The following is a 10,908-nucleotide window of genomic DNA, read 5'->3' as shown; positions in this document are numbered from 1 at the left end:
AGTGCTGGGATTACAGGCTTGAGCCACCGTGCCCGGCCCAGAAATACTGTTTTTTAAATTGTTTCCATGGTAATACTTGAAATGCAAATGTTATATGTAAGAGGTTTCCCTTTCTACCAGTGATTTTGGCCCTCTAACCACAATACTGACAGATTTGTATAAACCGTAACAAATAGTTTTTGAAAACCACCTCTGGACTTGCAAGAAAATAAGGAAAATCTTCAAGGTGTACCAATTCCTCCCCCACAAAAAGAAAAAAGATGAACTGTGAGCTTAAAGGACAAAGAGGACTGGTAAACAAATGATCCTGAGGGTCTTGGGTACAAATGCCAATAATAGCCCTAGAACTGGACTACTCCCCCTGGAGCGCCCTTGCTGCAGGACAGGAAGCCTGAACCTGAGACCTCGGTGTGAAGCCAGGACCCTTAAAGAGAACTAAAATGGTGCCCAGTTGGTAGCCCCACTGGCTCCCAGCAGAAGCAGAAGCAAAAGCAAATCCTCTCTGGAGAAAGCTTAAATTTAGGTTCTCAGGACTTCCCTTAAAAATGTACAAGATAGGTTGGGCGTGGTGGCTGACGCCTGTAATCCCAGCACTTTGGGAGACCAAGGCAGGTGGATCACGAGGTCAAGAGATTGAGCTCATCCTGGCCAACTTGATGAAACCCTGTCTCCACTAAAAATACAAAAATTAGCTGGGCATGGTGGCACACACCTGTAGTCCCAGTTACTCAAGAGGCTAAGGCAAGAGAATCGCTTGAACCCCAGAGGCAGAGGTTGCAGTGAGCTGAGATCAGGCCACTGCACTCCAGCCTGGTGACAGAGCAAGACTGTCTCAAACAATAAATAAATAAAAGATAATAAGGAAAATGATACATCATGAATGAGAGCAGAAAAAACTGATTTGTTAAGAAAAAACACATTTAGATCCCCAAGGTTTTGAGATATTGAAAGTAACTAAAACAATATAAAATAAGTATGTATGGAAACTGACTTCTGTGAAGATGGAATAGATGTGATTTTCCCTATTCCTCTAGTTAAGAGCAACTAAAATCCTTGAACATTATATATAAAACAAGCAGAAGAAGACCCTGAAAGGTGGAGAGAGGACGGACTAGTCAGGGATCTCAGTACCCAGGGCACAATGTGGTGCTGAATTCTCAGTTTTCTTTTACTTCAGACAGCTCATACTTGCAGCTTAAGAAATCAGCAACTTGAAAACACCAATGAGCACAGACACACACACCCACCAAAAGAAAAGTCTACTCTCGTCAAAGAACTAGGAAAAGAACAGCTAGTATGACAAAGCTTTTAGAGAATAATCAGTCTATTCCAGTTATACCACAGAAAAAATTGTGGATGCCAGTCTCCACTCGTGCCACCAAAGGTCAAGAGGAGAGCCTAGACTTCCACACTTGCCAGGCTGTAATGAGGAGCACTAACCTCACCACCACCGCCAGGTAGTGTCAGAAAAAGCTAAGTTTCTGACAATAACTTAGCTGGCAATAACAAGACTCCCTTCCTCCAGGTGTGGGTGGAAACCATGTGGGGAGTCTGGACTTAAACCCCATCTGGCAGTAATAGTGCCCCTGGCCCTTCCTGCTGGGTTGGGATCAAAGTCCAAGTAAAGAGTCAGGGCTTTCACTACCTCTCAGTGGTAACTAAGCCACTCTTTTTGTGGTGTTAGTGGAGGTCACATGGGAAGCAGTAACAAAGTATTCCCACTCCCAGCCAAGAAGTTATCACTAGAGAACTGGGCAGTTGAAACTCCTACCCTTCCTTCATCAGTAACGAGGTACATCTGCCCTGCCCACTTTGGTGACAACAGAAACTGACTGGAAACCCCCCTCACCTAGCAGTATTGGAGCAGTGCCCCCTCACTTTCTCCTGCCGAAGTGGTTTTAGAGTAAGCCAGCTAAAATAGTAAATTTAAATAAGATTTAGAGTCTCATAACAATCTTCAAAATGCCCAGGTTTTGATTGAAAAATCACTCATTCCAAGAACCAAAAAGATCTCAAATTATATGAAAAAAGACAATCAGTAGATGTCAAAACTGAGATAACATGAGAATTATCTGACAAAGATTTTAAAGCAACCATCATAAAAATATTTCAGTGAGCAATGAGGAACACGCTTGAAACAAATGAAAATATAGAAAGTCTTGGCAAAGAAATAGAAGACATAAAGAAAACCAAATGGAAAATTTAGAACTGAAAAAATATAATAACTGAAACTAAAGACTCAACAGATGGGCTCAACAACAGAATGGAGGGGGCAGAGGGAAGAATCAGGGAACTGGAAAGATAGAACAACAGAAATCATACAATTTGAAAAACAGACGCAAAATATACTTGGGGGAAAATACAACTAAGAGAGCCTTAGGGACCTGTAGGATTGTAGCAGAAGATCTAATGTTTATGTCGTGGGAGGCTCAGCAGAAGAGAGAAGGCAGGCTGAGAAAGTACCCAAATGAATCATGACTAACATGTCCCAAGTTTGGCAAAAGACATAAACCTACAGATTCAAGAAATGGAGTGAAGCCCTAACATAAAGAAATCCACACCAAGCCACATCATATTTAAACTTCTGAAAACTAAAGACAAAAATTCTTAAGAACAGCAAGAAATGGCACCTTACCTATAGGAAAAAAAGCTGTTCAAATGACACCAGATTTCTCATCACAAACTGTGGTGTCTCAAAGGAAGTGGCATATTTTTCAAGTGCTGAAAGAAAAGAACCATCACCTTAGAATCCAGTGAAAGTAGCCTTTGAGAATGAAGGTGAAATCAAGATATTCTCAGAACAGGGAAAACTAATAAAATTTCTTGCCAGAATGGCTGAAGGGAGCTCTCTAAACAGAAAGAAAATAATAAATATAGGAACTTTAGAACATCAGAAAGGAAAAAAATGATCACGATGAGCAAAAATATGGGTAAATGCAATAGACTTGACTGCTCTTGAGTTTTTAAAAATATGTTTGATTGTTGAAGCAGAAGCCAGAACACTGTTTGATGGTTCTAAATATATGTAAAGTTACTATTTTAAGTGATTATAAAAAGGGGAGAGTTAAGGGAAATAAGTTTTCTGCACTTTATTTGAACTGGTAAAACAATGATATCAGTAGACTGAAAAGTTCTATTCAAAGTCACCCCTCTGCTCACTGAGATAAATGCATATCTGATTGCCTCCTTTGGAGAGGCTAATCAGAAATTCAAAAGGATGCAACGTTTGTCTGTCACCTACCTGTGACCTGGAAGCTCTTCCTGCTTGAATTGTCCCGCCTTTCCAGACCAAACCAATGTTCATCTTACAGATATTGATTGATATCTCATGTCTCTCTAAAACGTGTAAAACCAAACTATGCTCTGACCACCTTGGGACATGACATCAGGCTGTGTCAGGGTGAGCATCCTCAACCTTGGCAAAATAAACTAACTTTCTCTCTCTCTCTCTGTCTCTGTCTCTCTCTCACACTCGCTCTCCTCCTCCCTCCTTCCTTTTTCCCTTCCCTTCCCTCCCCTCCTCTTCCCTTCCCTTCCTTCTCTTTTGAGATGGGGTCTTGCTCTGTGGCCAGACTGGAGTGCAGTGGCATGGTCTTGGCTCACTGCAACCTCCGCCTCCCAGGTTCAAGTGATTCTTCTGCCTCAGCTTCCCCAGTAGCTGGGGATTACAGACACCTGTCACCACGTCTGGCTAATTTTTGTATTTTTAGGAGAGATAGGGATTCACCATGTTGGCCAGGCTGATCTCGAACTCCTGACCTTGTGATCCACCCGCTTCGGCCTCCCAAAGGGCAAAATAAACTTTCTAAATTAACTGAGACTGCCTCAGATATTTGGAGTTCATATATCCTAGCCATTATTCTGGTGCTTACAAGTTGGCACATTTGATCCTATCAACTAACGTTTGAGTTTCACTTTTGGTTTAAGAACATACTTTCTGTTTATCAGAAGCCAGCCTCTGATGGGAATTTTAATACTCACAAGCATTAGTGGCTGTATGGTTTAATGCACTTCTTCAGTGTGAATACGTGACAACTTTCTGTAGCATCGATATGCCTCATGGAGACGTTCCCCATTCAAAACGTTTTAAAACTATTTTATTGGGGACATTTATTAGCATGTTAAAAACTCCTTTACAAGTTATTACAGCATATGCATAGAACATAAAATGTGCACTGCCAAGAACAAATTTAAGGATAGGAAGAAAAGCTGATTTTTTTCTTAAGTATACATTGAAATGTATGCAGTTACTAAAATTTGATTAAGCTGGATTTCATCAGGACCACGTGTCATGATTTAACAAGAGCTTCCCTAACACGTCCAGGCTTTGGCTCTGGTTGCAGGCGCTGGGTTGGCACTTTTAGGGGGACGGGCCTGGCACTTCGGCACCACGAATTCCCAAAGGTGTCACCCCTGAGCGAACTCGGGCCTGCCCACACGGCCCCGCGGCCGCTCACCCTCCCGCACCGGGCGCCCCTCTGCGCGTAGCTTCTCTCGACCCCGCCTAAGTCTGGGATCTTAGGCACCAAATCGCCGTAGAGCCAGAGGCAGCACCGCGGGACCCTGCCTTGACCGCCCCCGCCCGACCGCGGCCCCTCCCCGCAGCCTGCAGGCTCTAGGGCGCGCCGACAGAGGGCGCGGCTGGGGCCGTCGTCGCGGCCAGTTCCCGTTCCGGGACCGCGAGGCGGCCGCCCCAGTCCCGCACCTCCTTCGCGCAGCTGCGGGCGCAGAGCCTGCCCGGGCCACCGGGCTCCTGTCTTGCTCTCAGCGGCTGCGAAGTCTCCAACCTGGCGGCCAAGTAAGTCCCAGAGACTGGGGATTCGCGCGGGGCAGACGCTTTCTGGGGTTCTGAGCGCTGCGAGCGAGAGGGCGAGGGAGGCGGGATCTGCGTGCGGGCGGAAAGCTGCGCGGCTCTGGAGGAGCCCCGGGTGGAGCCAGGCGGAGAAACCCGCGAGTTTGAAGAGTGTAGCGAAAGTCGAGAGGGATGAACTTCACCGTCAGCAGAATCGTTTAGCCACTGTGGTCTAAGGCAGGGGTTCTCAGCACCTTAGAACCATCTGCGGAGCTTTTAAAATCCAGATGTCCAGGCTGCACCCTAGATCAGTTCCATCACAATCTCACGGAGTCAGACCCAGGCCACCTTATCTTTTAAAAGCTCCCCAAGTGATTCCAGTCTGCAGCCAGCGTCGGATGAAGATTGGAATCACCAGTGACCGAAGGTTGAAAGGGCAGACGGGCCTTCATGGAGTCCTGCCTGCAGACGGCACAGCTGCCCCCAGTGTCCTGCTCGGTCCAGGGGACAGGGCGAGAACTTCCCTTGGGTTTCATGGTCCACAAAGTCGGGAAATGAGACAATGCTTGGCAAGGTCGCCTGAATATCACATTGAAAAAAGCCTCCAATGTGCGCAGCGGTTTTGGCACATTGTGAAAAACATAGGAAATGACAGATGATGTTGTTCCATTGGCTCTGCATTCTGGGAAAGGCTGCGGTTGTTGGTGTTTGAAATTAAGTCTGGGGAAGCTAGTAAACCCATGGCCTTGATGACTTCTGGCCTTTCTACTTTAAGGGTGAAGCCATAAGCCGTGCTTGCCAAAGGGTGGGATTTGTTCTCCCTCAAAGCCCCCTGTTGAAGAATAAACTATCACCTTCTGGGAAAAGTAAAAGAGTAACTCCACCATGCATCTTAGAAGTAGATGCCAGGGGCCAGATAGCTGGAATCCAAGCAAGCCAGGCATTGGCAAAGTACAGATTTCTACCGAATATGCCAGACAAATATGCGAGCTGTGCTGAAAACACACAGCAGAGTGGTAGAAGGGTGATCTTTCAGAGATTTCAAGAGTAGGTTTTGTTTTTGTGGAATGGAGAAGTAAGTTCACGCTTTGCAATCCATCAAATCTGGGTCTATGCTGTGACTTTGGGCAAGTTCCTTGGTGTCTCTAAGCCCGTTTTCCCACCTGTAAAATGGAGATAAAGAGCAACTGTCTCCCGAGGATAGCATGGTACACGAGATGATGTGCATCACACACCTGGTAGGCGGTAGCGGTGGCAGGTGCTCTGGCAGGGGTAGTTAGTAGATACTGGAGTGGCAGTTTGTGCCCACCAATTGTTTACTTAGTACAGGCATTATGAGGGAGAATGTTTGTCTATAAAATGTCCCCTTCAACGCTCCATTCCTTCCCTGCCCTGCTGCCCTGCTCAGGGCCTTGGCATGCCTTAAGTCTGAGATCGTAGGCACCAAATCCCCTCACTCCCCCAGGGCGTATTAATGGCGTTGGAATACAGTTTTACTGCATGTGATAGGAATGAAGATTTTTACACACACGCAAAAAAGCTTTTCTTAATCTTGAAACTTCTTCCCTTCTGTTGCCACATATATATGTTTTTAAATGGCTTTCCAAGAAAGCTGGGCTGTGGACAGGGTCTCAGAATTAGTGTATGCGCACACACACGCATGTTGCTGGCAACTCCTCAGCCCACACCCTTGGCGTTTCTGTTTTGCTCCCGACTCTTGGCCTAGGGGCAGTGAATCTTTCTTCAGTGACCAAGGACAGTCAGGGATCTGAGGAAGGGAGACCCCAAATTCTACAATTGCTGATGCCTGTATCTCAGCTGGAGCTTTGCCCTGGTACATGCTCTGTACATAACGGGTGGTTGCTTTGATCCTAATGGCAGTGCTATTTAGATTAGACATCAGAAATTGGAAGAGTGGAGTAAAGTAGGCATAAAGGTCAAGTGTTTTTCTAGTGTATGTATGATCACTGATATTTGCTTACACAAGACTAGCAAAGTCATCTCTTATCCAAATAAAAGGATTCAATATTTGTTCAAAATCCAAGATATGAATGTAGAATTTAAGTTACTGCTTTCTTCTATCATTCTTATTATTGGGGGGACTTTTTTAGGCAAGAAGAAATTAGAAAAGCTAAAATGTGTACTTATGCTGAATTTTTGTCCTGCAGAAGCTGTAGGCATTTTGCCAGTTTTCCGAAGTCCTGTTTTATCTTCTGGGGACAGTCAATCGCATGTCACACAATGGGCCTCCTTTGGTCCACCCAAAAGATCTGAACTTATTTCTAGAAAAACTCTTTAGTATGTCAAATACTCATTGAGGGCAAGTGTTATTTCTAAACTCGACTCCTGTGGTGACAGGTGAGTTCTCACTGGCAGGTCAGTTTGTTGATGCATTTTACCCACACTGGAAAGTTTGTCCAAGTCATATATTGCTAAGACTTCCTGGCTTGAACTCTTATTTAAACATGAGTTTTATCTGGAACTGCCACAGACAAAACTGGACAGAGATTCCAGTGCAGAGTTGGCCAAGGCAAGCATGCCACCACCCCTTCCCTTTGCCATTCTCCCTGTCTCTGGAGCCATTGAGCCAACCAGAGATGGTGCCACTCTGAAGGGATCTTACCTTGGTCCTCTAATGGGGCAGAGTTCCCTGATGAGGGATGTAGGTCCTTAGACCCAACAAGGCAATTTTGTATCACACTGTATTGAAATTAAAAGTTACTCTCTAGTAAACTGCCATGTTAGAATTTTGTTTCACTGAAGTGTCCTTTTCATCCAAATTATAGAGCACTGTAGTTTAAAGAACAAACAGGTCAATGGAACAGCCCAGATATTTGCAAAGTGAGCACCAGATTAGTGCCAGGTTTTGGCAGATTAAGATTTTAATAAAACATGAACATTCACCATTGATTATATTTCTTTCAGAAAGTTGATGTCCCTTGGCCTTCTCTTCTGTCATTGCCACCATACAGGTTAGGGTCAGAATTGGGAGGATGGAGTCACTTGGTGGATGTTTTCAGAGCCACATGCAACTGTGCCTGGCTTAGCAATATGATAGCAGAGCTGAGAGAAGATGATTTACTTGGGAAAGTATTTCTGTTCTAATTCCCAAAAAATTAAAGGTTTAATGAGCAATAACTTCCCACGTTTCTTGTAACATGTGCCCAGGTTACCGCCTATGACCTCAAAACCAAACCTTCTTGGAAGGAACTGGGGGAAAGCTAGGCTTTTTTGGCAGGGGCTAACCTAACTGCTTACAACACAGGCCCCTTCAATGAGTGGGCCATTGCCAGACTCCATTTAATGAAGCTAGTGTTTTATACATAATTGAAAACAGTCATGTTGATGATTTCAAGTGGAGATATGAGACCTGTGACATATACCAGACATGCAGGACTGAAATAGAAGAAATAATGGGTTTTGGGATCAGAACCAGGATCAAGTTCCTATTTTGTTCCTTAACTCAGGGGTCCCCAATCCCTAGGCCTTGGATGGGTACCAGTCAGTGGCCTGTTGAGAACTGGGCTGCACAGCAGGAGGTGAGTGGTGGCGAGCAAGCATTACCACCTGAACTCTGCCTCCTGTCAGATCAGCGGTGGCATTAGATTCTCATGGTGGGGGGGAACCCTATTGTGAACTGCGAGGTGCCTGAGGATCGGAGGTGGAACAGTTTCATCCTGAAACCATCTCCTCCTTGTCCCCACTCCCCTGTGAAAAACATTGTCCATGGAAAAATTGTCTTCCGTGAAACCCGTCCCTCATGTCAAAAAGGTTGGGGATCACTGCCTTAACTACTGTGTGACCTTAGCCAAGATCCTTGGCCACTCCAACTCTGTGTCCTCCTGTGTCAAATAGTTACAATAATGCTTTCCTTGCTAGGTATTTTTCAGTATTTGATGAGCTAATCTATGTAAAGTGCTTAGCACATCACCATCCTCCAGTAAGTCACAATGATGATGATGAAGAGGATGATGATGAAGGTTCCCGGGCTGGTCTTCCCATCTCCCAGTTGTGTGACTTCACATAAGGATTTTAAAATATATATATTTTTAGTAGAGACGGGGTTTCACCATGTTGGCCAGGCTGGTCTCAAACTCCTGATCTCATGAGCCGCCTGGCTTGACCTCCCAAAGTGCTGGATTACAGGCCTGAGCCACCGTGCCCTGCCTCAGATAAGGTTTTTAATCCTCATGAGCCTCTGCTTTTGAATCTGTAAAATGGGCTAACTCCGCCTATCTGGAAAGATTGCTTTGAGGCTTGATTTAAGTGAAATGATGACAGGTCTGATCTGGTAGACACTACATGAAAATAGCATTTCCGTAGACTACCTGTGTCCCACACTAGTCTAAGAGTTTAGGGGTTTTGTTGTTTGTTTTTAGCTCATTTTATCTTCCCAACGACCCTATGTAGTGGTTATCATTTCCCTGTTTTACAGAGGAGACAACTGAGGCTCAAAAAGGTGAAATAACTAGCCTAAAGTCCATCCCAGGACTTGAAGCAGAGTCTCTGTTCTTAACCACGGGCTCCGCTGCTCAGTGATACCCCCGTCCCTGCTTACTCTACCTACCTCCTGAAGCCCACCTGCCGTTAACAGACAGTGGTGCTTATACTCCGTGTAGGGCCGTGTTTCTGGAAACAGAGCCCCTGCTTCCAAAGAGCAGCTTACTTAGGAAGTGAAAGTGGCAATTCACTCCTCCGGTCCCTCTCCCACCCCCAGGTAACTTTAAACTTCACCCATTGCTTACGCTGGTTAATCTAATATCAACTAAAAAAAGCCATAAAACAAAAATATCTGATGCTGGTATTGACTAACATTTTGGGTGGGTTACAATGTTTGTTTTGAGATAAATGTCATCTTGAGGCACTGAGGTTGTTAGCCCGTGAGTAATAAAACAGGCCTACCCCAGACATGTGGGGGGTGTTTGGGAGACAGAAACCAGGCCTAGGAGGGACCGGGTTAAGACTCAGATGGGGACAGCAACAGTATTGAAAACAGTGTCACATCGAAGGGGCGGTGGTCTAAGTCCACCGCCTTTTTTGACATTCCTTACTCATCTTTCCTCTCCTTTACCCCAGTGGGTTTTGCCTCTTCTTGAGTTCTGGAAATCTTCCCTGAGGTCTGGGTCAGTGGACTTTGGGGGCTCAGAAAGGCAGATTCTCAGTGGAATGAGCTGTGGCTGCTTTAGTCTTTCTGATAATGAGGTGGCAATTGTTTTTCTGGCTTTCTGTGGGTGTGAACTGCTCTGCTGCCCACCCTCCACCCTGGTGTGGAAGGCTGTTAGAAAGCTATTTGTAGCCCTTGGTTCCTCCTGGCTCTTTTGGGCTTCAACTCTGCAACATGTTAATTCAACAAATATTATCAGAAAGCCTTGCTGGTGCCAGGAGTCCACTAAGTACTTGGATTATAGCAATGAATGAAACAGACCCAGTCGCTGGCCATATGGAGTTTGTAGGCTGGGGGCTGGGGAGAATGTCTTAGCTTGGGTTGCTAAAACTATCATAGACTGGGGGGCTTAAGCAGCAAACGTTCATCTCTCACAGTTGTGCAGGCTGAAAGTGTGAGATCTGGTTGCCAGCATGGGGGTTTGGTGAGGACCCTCTTCCTGGTTCGTGAAAGAGGTCTCTCATGTCTCTTCTCATAAGGGCACGAATCCCATCATTGGAGCTCCATCCCCACCTCCCAACAGCCCTGTCTGCAAACACTATCACATCAGGGGTTCTCCCTCACTGTATGAACTTTGGAGGGACACAAATATCAGTCCATAAGTGAGAGGTTAGGGCAGTAAGCTCACATAATTATAATGTGTGGAATGTGCTTTAAGTGAAAACAATAGCATGTCATGAGACAGAAGATCAGGGTGGTACTAGAATTGAGAGTCTGGGGACGCCTCTCAAGGAATGAGCCTTTTCAACCAGGACTTGGGATGAAGGTGTGAAACATGCTGGATGCAGGAAACAGTGGGTTCAAAGACCGGGCGGTGGATGGGAAGGAGGTGGGTGTGCTGAGTGGCTGGCGTGGTACAGCCCAAGCCAGGAGGATAGAGAGCTAAATAATAAGCCACGCTCAGGCCAAGCGGAGCCTCCTGGGCTGGGTAAGGATTCGGGATTTTACTCTG

General features: G+C 45.6%; 1 protein-coding gene across 2 annotated transcripts in view; it reads left to right on the top strand.

Moving 5' to 3' along the window:
- The first annotated feature begins 4,663 nt into the window (after positions 1–4,663).
- Positions 4,664–10,908, top strand: part of NOD1 (nucleotide binding oligomerization domain containing 1) — a 65,530-nt gene continuing 59,285 nt past the window's right edge. For both annotated transcript variants that reach the window (XM_037737938.1, XM_017527099.1), the window contains exon 1: positions 4,664–4,798. The gene's annotated coding sequence lies outside the window, so the exon portion shown is untranslated. The remainder of the gene's footprint in view (positions 4,799–10,908) is intronic.

Source organism: Cebus imitator, unplaced genomic scaffold (assembly GCF_001604975.1).
Source record: "Cebus imitator isolate Cc_AM_T3 unplaced genomic scaffold, Cebus_imitator-1.0 Scaffold45, whole genome shotgun sequence".
NCBI classification, from domain to species: Eukaryota; Metazoa; Chordata; class Mammalia; order Primates; family Cebidae; genus Cebus; species Cebus imitator.
The sequence above is the reverse complement of the archived record's forward strand: the minus strand, read 5'-3'. Positions and strand labels throughout refer to the sequence as shown.